The sequence below is a fragment of the Neomonachus schauinslandi genome, chromosome X (genome assembly GCF_002201575.2).
Source record: "Neomonachus schauinslandi chromosome X, ASM220157v2, whole genome shotgun sequence".
NCBI lineage: Eukaryota > Metazoa > Chordata > Mammalia > Carnivora > Phocidae > Neomonachus > Neomonachus schauinslandi.
The window spans coordinates 15,085,289-15,094,315 of NC_058419.1; the positions used below are offsets into that span (position 1 = coordinate 15,085,289).

A 9,027-nucleotide genomic window follows, 5' to 3' on the forward strand; every position below is an offset into this window, starting at 1 on the left:
TTTTTAAAGTAATCTCTACACCCAATGTGGGGCTCAAACTCAACCTCGAGATCAAGAGTCAGATGCTCTACTGGCTGAGTTAGCCAGGCACTCCTGGACCATACACTCTTGATAAAGGCTTTTCCACATTCACCTCTGAAAATCTTCTACCCATTATATATGAAGGTCCCATCATATGTGATGTCAGTTCTTTTCATATGTGATGTCAGTTCTTTGTGACCAGACTGCATCATCACCTACCACTTCACAGTATGGAATGGGGAGACCACACTGGCCATCCAAATTGGTGATTTTCATAAGACAGTCTCCTAGGCCTTTGAGTTTTTTTTTTTTTAAACAAAAGTTCTCACTAGTTATTACTGAACCAACCTACTAGTGCAGAAGCATAGAAACAAAGAGAACAATCACTTCCCCAATAAAACATGACCAGCTGTCCAGATAGTGGTGATGTTTCCAGCTTGATATAGTAAGACACTAGTGACCTTGATGCAGGATAAATATGTGTGCCATCTCATGTGCAGCTCCTCATAGACCCAGCTGGGTTCTTGTCCAATGTCTCCCCTTCAAGAGGTACCTGATTTTATTACCAGTGTTCATCCGAATTCATTAGGGGATAGGACGATTCTGCTTTTGTTTCTTGGCCAGGAATTGCTTGATCTTGAAAGTCTTGCGAGGAGACATGGTGAGGAACAGAGTCAACCACACACGCCATGATGGTGGAGAAAGGGAGAGAGCTGAATTTTCTTTCCTTGACAGATTTCCCAATATTGGCTGCCAGGTGGGTTCTGGCAAAATGTAAGGAGTAGAAAAAGCTGAAAGATGTGACCCCCAGGGTACCACAGAATGCCAGATTGTCAGTAGAATACCTCCAAAATTATGTGCTTTTGCACTCATCCCAAGAATACCTGCTTAAACTTAACCTTAAAGGCAAAGTTAATGGCTCTGTTGGGGAACTATATGATGCCTTTTCTCAAGTTGCCCCTCCAGAAGGAGAAAATCCACTTCTTGGGGAAGCAGACTATATAATACTATATGTCTTTGTATTGTTTGTCGACATCAAGGGTTTTCCATGTGTGTTGTACCTCTGGCGTTGTGAGGCCCCTGGGCATCTGTCATTTCAAGAATGTTATATAAATGAAATCATACAGTATGTAACTTTGGGGATTGGCTTCTTTTTCACTCAGCATCATTCCCTTGAGATCCATCCAGGTTGTCGTGTGTATCAGTAGTTTGTTCCTTTTTATTGCTGTTTAGGATTCTGTAGTCTGGATACACCACAGTTTGTTTAACCATTCACCTGTTGAAGGAAGAACATTTGGGTTGTTTCTAGTTTGAGGCTGCTACAAATAAAGCTGTTATGAATGTTCATGTATAGGTTTTTTTATTATTATTATTTAAAGACTCCATTTATTCATTTGAGAGAGAGAGAGAGAGTGAGAGCAAGCACGAGCCAGGTGAGGGGCAGAGGGAGAAGCAGACTCCCCATTGAGCAGGAAGCCCGATGTGGAGCTCGATCCCAGGACTCCGGGATCATGACCCTAACTGAAGGCGGATGCTTAACCAACTGAGCCACCCAGGGGCCCCCATGTATAGGTTTTTATATTTTTATTTTTTTCTGTGATAAATGCCCAAGCACGTAATTGCTGAGTTGTATGGCAAGTGCAGACTACTGCCAACTACTTTCCAGAGTGGCTGTAACATTTTCCCTTCCCGCCAGCAATGTCTGAGTGATCCAGTATCTCTGCATCCTCAGCACCATTTGGTGTTGTCAGTGTTTTCTATTTTAGTTCTTCTGCTATGTGTGTAGTGATATCTTACTGTGGTTTTTAATTTGCATTTCCCTAGTGACTAATGATATTGATCACCTTTTCATGTGTTTATTTACCATCCACCCATTCTATTTCATGAAATATCTGTTCATGTCTTTTGCCCATTTTCTATTGGATTCCTTTTTTTTTTACTGTTGAGTTTTGAGAGTTTTAAAATGTACTTTAGATAGTAGGCCTTTATCAGATATATGGTTTGTGATATTTTCGCCCTGTTTATAGCCTGTTTTTCTCATCCTCTTCAAGTGGGCTTTTACAGAGCTCCTATGACCGGATCGAAGATCTGAGTGGAACCCCTCATCGCTCACACCTCATTGCAACATCACCAGATCCTCTTCCTGATGGCCACTTCAGAATCACCAACACCTATGGCCTCCATTCTTCCTTGTTAGCACTCCTTTAGGGGAAAAAACACTTTCTCCACAACAGGGAGTTCTCTTCAATTGAGTATTTTTTAAAAGATTTTATTTATTTATTTGAGAGAGTGAGCACGCGTGCTCACGAAAAAGCACAAGCAGTGGGGAGCCAGGACCCTGGGATCATGACCTGAGCTGAAGGCAGATGCTTAACTGACTGAGCTACTCAGTTGCCCCTATTTATTTATTTTTAAAGATTTTATTTATTTATTTGAGAGAGAGAGAGTGAAAGAGAGAGAGAGAGCACGAGTGGGGGAAGCTGCAGAGGGAGAGGGAGAAGCAGACTTCCCACTGAGCAGGGAGCCAGACATGGGGCTCGATCCCAGGACCCTGGGATCATGACCAGAGCTGAAGGCAGATGCTTAACCGACTGAGCCACCCAGGCGCCCAGATTGTGATTTTATTGTCATCAACATATATCTTCTGAACTTGTCATCATTACCCTAGGATAAGTTTCTGAAGTGACTTTGAGGAAGGACTTGAAGCATATAAAAGGTATGCATCGTAAAGGGAAAGATTGGTATATTTAATTATCTACAAAATTTTAAATTTCTGTAGAGTAGTTGTTAAGAAATATATAAAAGACGGGGCACCTGGGTGGCTCAGTCAGTTAAGCGTCTGCCTTCGGCTCAGGTCATGATCCCAGGGTCCTGGGACCAAGCCCCACGTCGGGCTCTCCACTCAGTGGGAGCCTGCTTCTCCCTCTCCCTGCCACTCCCCCTGCTTGTACTCTCTCTCTGTCAAATAAATAAATAAAATCTTTGGAAAAAAAAAAAAAAGAAATACATAAAAAACAAATACTAGCTAGGAAAAAATTTAAAACCTATATACCAAAAGGTCAATATCCTGAATATCTAAAGAGCCCTTATCACAACAATGAACTGTATTAGGTCTCATTTGTTGTATGATGTAGAAGAAAAATTAAAAGTAGACTAAGCCAACCTCTGCTTCTACCCATGAAAGATTATGTGGTACGGACTTTTTCTCCTAATAGAAACAACTAGAAAACTGGATAAAGTATATGAACCAACTCTTTCCAGACATTGAGACAACAAGCAGTGCAGGACGTTGATCCCCAAGAGAAGGGAAACAAATGATGGAGAACACTACAGTTACTCAGAATTTTTTTTTTTTGCCTCAAAACAAAGTCAGTACTATGACCCTAAGGAAGGGCAACTTGATTGGATGCTGCTTTGAAAACAAATCTCTAAAAGACATTTTTGGGGACAATTGGAGAAATCTTACTGTGGACTGAAAATTAGATGGCATTAGTGAATTATTGTTAATTTTCTTAGTTGTGATATAAATCTTTGGTTATGTTGAAAGTGTCCTTAATTTTAGGAGATGCATGCTAAAGTATTTAGGGTGAAGTGTTATGAATAGTTTATTTACTATTTTTTTTTAAATAATCTCTATATCCAACATGGGGCTTTTACTCAACGACCCTGAGATCAAGAGTCAGATGTTCTACTGACTGAGCCCACCAGGTGCCCCATTTTATTTTTAAAAATACAGCCACTGTACCTATGTAGGCAAGTGAAATATGGCAGAATGTTACTAATGATTAAATCTGGATGATGGGTATGAATGAGATCATCATACTATTCTTTCAGTTTTTCAGTAAGTTATAAATTTTTCCTAGTAAACTGTGTGTGGGGGGAGGACTGTTGTTTTATTTCCCCTTCCTTTTTCCCTTATGGCTAGAATGCAGACTTGATGGCTGGAGCTCAAGCAGCCTTTTTCTTTTTAACTCACAACTGCCTTTTAAAAAATAACAGCTTTACTGAGACATAATTCAGATAGTATATAATTCACCTACTTAAAGTGTACAATTCAGTGGCTTCCAGTGTATTCAGAGTTGTGCAACCATCACCAAATCATTTTTTTTTTAAGATTTTATTTATTTATTTGACAGCGAGGGAGTGAACATAAGCAGGAGAAGTGGAAGAGGGAGAAGCAGGCTCCTGGCTGAGCAGGGAGCCCGATGAGGGGCTCGATCCCAGGACCCTGGGATCATGACCTGAGCTGAAGGCAGACACTTAATGACTGAGCCACCCAGGTGCCCCCCATCACCAAATCATTTTTAGAACATTTTCTTCACCTCCCCTCAAAAGAAATCCCCATAGCCATTAGCAGTCACTTCCAGTTTTCCCTCAACCCCCACCTCAGTGCTGGGCAACTGCTGTTCTATTTTCTGTTTGTATGGATTTCCCTATTCTGAACATTTCATGTAAGTGGAATCATATAACATGATCTTTTGTGTCTGGCTTCTTTCAGTTAGTATGTTTTCAATGTTTATCCATGATGTGGCCTGTATCAGCACTTCATTCATTTTTATGACTGAGTAATATTTGATTGTAACACTTTATTTATCCATTCATCAGGTGATGAACATTAGATTGTTTTAACTTTTTGGTTATTATGACTAATAGTGCTATGAATATTTGTGTTTTTATGTGGACACATGTTTTTATTTTTCTTGGAGAGGAATCGCTGGGCCATATTGTGACTATGTTAACATTTTGTTTTCTCTAGCAGCTGTGCTATTTGACATTCCCACCAACAATGTAGGAGAGTTCCAATTGCTCCACATCCTTACCAATACTAGTCATTGTCTTTTTGGGTTTTTTTTTTGTTGTTATTAAAATTTTTTTTTAGTAATCTCTACACCCAACATGGGGCTTGAACTTATGACCCTGAGATCAAGAATCACATGCTCTTGGGGCACCTGGGTGGCTCAGTAGGTTAGGCGTCTGACTCTTGGTTTCAGCTCAAGTCCAGATCTCGCAGTGAGATTGAGCCCCCTGTCAGGCTCCATGCTCAGCACGGAATCTGCTTCAGATTCTCTCTTCCCCCCCACCCCACCCCCGCTTCAACCCCCACTGTGCTCTCTCTCTCTAAAATAAATAAATAAAATCTTTAAAAAAAAAAAAGAATCACATACTCTTCTGACTGAGCCAGCCAGGTACCTCAATATCTGTCTTTTTAATTATGGCCACCCTAATGAGTGTAAAGTGGAATCTCATTGTGGTTTTGATTTGCATTTACCTGACCACTAATGATGTTGAGGATCTTTTCCTGAGTTTATTAGCTATTTTTATATCTTTCTTGGAGAGATGTCTATTCAGATAATTTGCCCACTTTTAGTTATTTGTCCTTTTATTATTGAGTTGTAAGAGTTCTTTTTATATTCTGGATACAAGTCCCTAATTAGATATATCACTTGCAAATATTTTCTCTCATTCTGGAGTTGTCTTTTCACTTTCTTGATGGTGTCCTTTGAAGCACAGAATTTTTAATTTTGATGAAGACCAATTTACCTATTCTTTTCTTTTGTTGCTTGTGGCCTCGGTCTGATATCTAAGAAACCCTATTGCCTAGTCCAAGTTCACATAAACAATCATTTTGAACTATGAGGTGGGAAGCTAAAGATGGTGAAGTAGCAGGAGAGTAGAATCCTGGGTCTCCAATGAGACTGCATGCTAGCCTTGGACTGCCAAATTCTGGATTTATTTTACATGAGAGTGAGATAAAGTATCTTATTTTTGAAAATCAAGAACTTCTATTTCCTAAAATACACCACATATTACACCATGATGAAAAACAAGAGTACAAGAGGATATTCACAAACACATTGGTTTAGTATCCATAATGTATTACAAACTTTTACAAATCAATAACAAAAGGACAACCAGTGGAAAAGTAGACAATGGAAATGAGCAAGTATTTCACAGAAGGGGAAATATTCATGGCCAATTGACACATGAAAAAATGCTTTAGGGGCACCTGGGTGGCTCAGTTGGTTAAGCATTGACTTGATTTTGGCTCAGGTCATGATCTCAGGGTTGTGCAATTGAGCCCTGGTCAGGCTCTGCATTGGGCGTGGAGCCTGCTTAAAATTCTCTCTCTCGGGCACCTGGGTGGCTCAGTTGGTTAAGCGACTGCCTTCGGCTCAGGTCATGATCCTGGAGACCCGGGATCGAGTCCCACATCGGGCTCCCTGCTCGGCGGGGAGTCTGCTTCTCCCTCTGACCCTCCCCCCCCCCGTGTCCCCTCCCCTTTTGTGTAAATCAATATAAAAAAATTCTCTTTCCCCCTGCCCTCTCTCTTTCCCTCTCTAAAAAAGAATTTTTTAAAAATGCTTTAACCTTGGGGCGCCTGGGTGGCTCAGTCGTTAAGCGTCTGCCTTCGGCTCAGGTCATGATCCCAGGGTTCTGGGATCGAGCCCCACATCGGGCTCCCTGCTCAGCGGGAAGCCTGCTTCTCCCTCTCCCACTCCCCCTGCCTGTGTTCCCTCTCTCGCTGTGTCTCTCTCTGTCAAATAAATAAATAAAATCTTAAAAAAAAAATGCTTTAACCTTATTAGTAATCATAGAAAAGTAAATTTTACACCCATGAAAATAAAAATTTTAAAGTCTGAAATGGGGCACCTGGGTGGCACAGTTGGTTAAGCGACTGCCTTTGGCTCAGGTCCTGATCCCAGGGTCCTGGGATGGAGTCCCATATTGGGCTCCCTTACTCTGCGGGGAGCCTGCTTCTCCCTCTCCCTCTGCCTGCCACTCTCCCTGCTTGTGCTCTCTCTCTGTCAAATAAATAAAATCTTAAAAAAAAAAAAAAAGTCTGAAATGTGTATTAGCTATGATATGGAGCAATGGGAAATCAGAATCTGATTTCAGGAAAGTAAAATTGTATAATCATTTTGGAAAACAATGCTTTGAAGATCCCTACAAGGTTAAGGGCTAGTTGTCATGGGAGAAACCAAACAAGCCAGCTGGAAAAATGGTAGATTGTGGTTAGAAAATGTAATGTTTGAATTCATGATTTAGGAAGCAGAGAAATTTGTGTGATGCCAAAAAGTACAAGTTGTGACCTTGCAAGTGGTTGGCTAAAGCAGAGGAGTGTTCGTTGAAGATAACGAGGCCTGTCAGTCTGGGTCCAATCAGGACAGAGAAACCACAGAGGGATTTGAACAGGACAAGTTTAGCATAATTAACAGTAACAGGGGATTGGAGTAATGAGGGATTGACTAGTAAGAAGTAAAGAGAACTCTAAAAGAGTATAGGCATAGCAGGTACAATATGAAATAATACATACTGGTCACTTCCCTAGAGCCGTGAGAACCTCCCCTCTTCACCTACAGCCGAGATCCACGCCTTATTATAGAAGTTGCCATGGGGCTGAGTCGGTGGAACTCGCTGGACAGCCGCCCTCTAGAACTTGCTAAAAATGTGCCCTGGGAGGGTGCTTGTTTCCCATTCACGGGGGAGGTGTCTCACCAGAGATACTTTGCTATAGAACCGCCCCCGCAAAGGGTGCCCGGGGAAACTGCTACCCACTGTGCACTGGAGGAAGCCAGTGTTGCAGAAGGGGAGCGCTGAGAAAGCTGGGAGCTTGGCAAGAGCCTGTGGAGTGAGCACACAGGAAACAGGAAGTAAAACCCCTCCTTCCTGCAATGTCTGCCACCAGCTACCGCTAAAATTTCATATCGTGCCAGCTGGCAAAGTAAAAATGATTTAAAGGCCCAGGTCCATTTTCACAGAGCAGGCATAAAGAGGGGCTGGAGGTAATCCATCAGTCACAAATAGGGAAGTCAAGGAACTGAGTGGTCGTGACCCAGATGTTGGCAGAAATTGGGGTGGAGTTGGGGCGCCTGGGTGGCTCAGTCGGTTAAACCTTTGGCTCAGGTCAAGATCCCAGAGTCCTAGATCGAGCCCCACATCTTGCTCCCTGCTCAGTGGGGAGCCCGCTTCTCCCTCTGCCCCTCCCCCTGCTCATGCATGCTCTCTCTCAAGTAAATAAAATCTTTAAAGATAAAAAAGAAATTGGGGTGGAGGGGAAGGTTATAAGCCAACTTGTTTCTCCAAGTGTGACCTTGATCCCCCTTATCAGAATCAAGTGGGGTATTTATTTTTATTTTATTTATTTATTTTTAAAGATTTTATTTATTTATTTGACAGAGAGAGACACAGCGAGAGAAGGAACACAAGCAGGGGGAGTGGGAGAGGGAGAAGCAGGCTTCCCGTGGAGCAGGGAGCCCGATGCGGGGCTCCATCCCAGGACCCTAAGATCATGACCTGAGCCGAAGGCAGACGCTTAACGACTGAGCCACCCAGGCGCCCCTCAAGTGGGGTATTTAATAATATAGATTCCTTTTCCCCATTGCAGATCTTCTGAAGTAGGGTTCTGGGGACTAGGGCTCCCAAGTCTTCATTCTTTTCTCCGCCTTCCCTCACAAGAGGTGATTATTTTTGTACATTGTTCTTTGTAAATCACGGCTTTAGCCGATGGGAGAGATTTGAGGGTTTTTGAGCAGGAGTATTACACGATCAAAGAGGTGTTTCTGGAGAATCAACCAGACTGTGCTCTGCCAGAGTCCATTAGGATGAGAGGACGCAGGTGGGAAAGCCAGTGAGCGACGAGGCTGGCTCAGTGGCCCAGGGTGCATACTACTAAGGCTTGGCAGTCGAGTGAGAAACCTTTTCTCTTTTTACTCATGCTGTCGTGGGAAGCCTGTTGCTCTTTGTATCACTGTGACCTCTAGTCTTCCAGCGTTCCACCCTACACCCCTAGTTCATCAGCTCCTTTGTGGCGTCCCCTGCTTCCCTAGCCAGCCTCGGTTCCATGGCTAGTCATTCAGCCACATGCTTGCTACAATCCTGGCATTCCTTAATCTCCATACTGACCCTAACTCCCAATCTTCATACTAATAGAACTGCCTTGAGGAGGTGGCCTTGCTTTTCTGGTTTTACTTTTAGTACTTAGAGTAATTTGCTATAGCCATTGCC

The 9,027-nt window shown here is 42.6% G+C and overlaps 1 pseudogene; it reads right to left on the reverse strand.

Annotated features, from left to right (window-relative positions):
- Positions 1 to 525: 525 nt before the first annotated feature.
- LOC123323401 lies at positions 526 to 681 on the reverse strand (annotated as a pseudogene).
- Between the last annotated feature and the right edge of the window lie 8,346 nt (positions 682 to 9,027).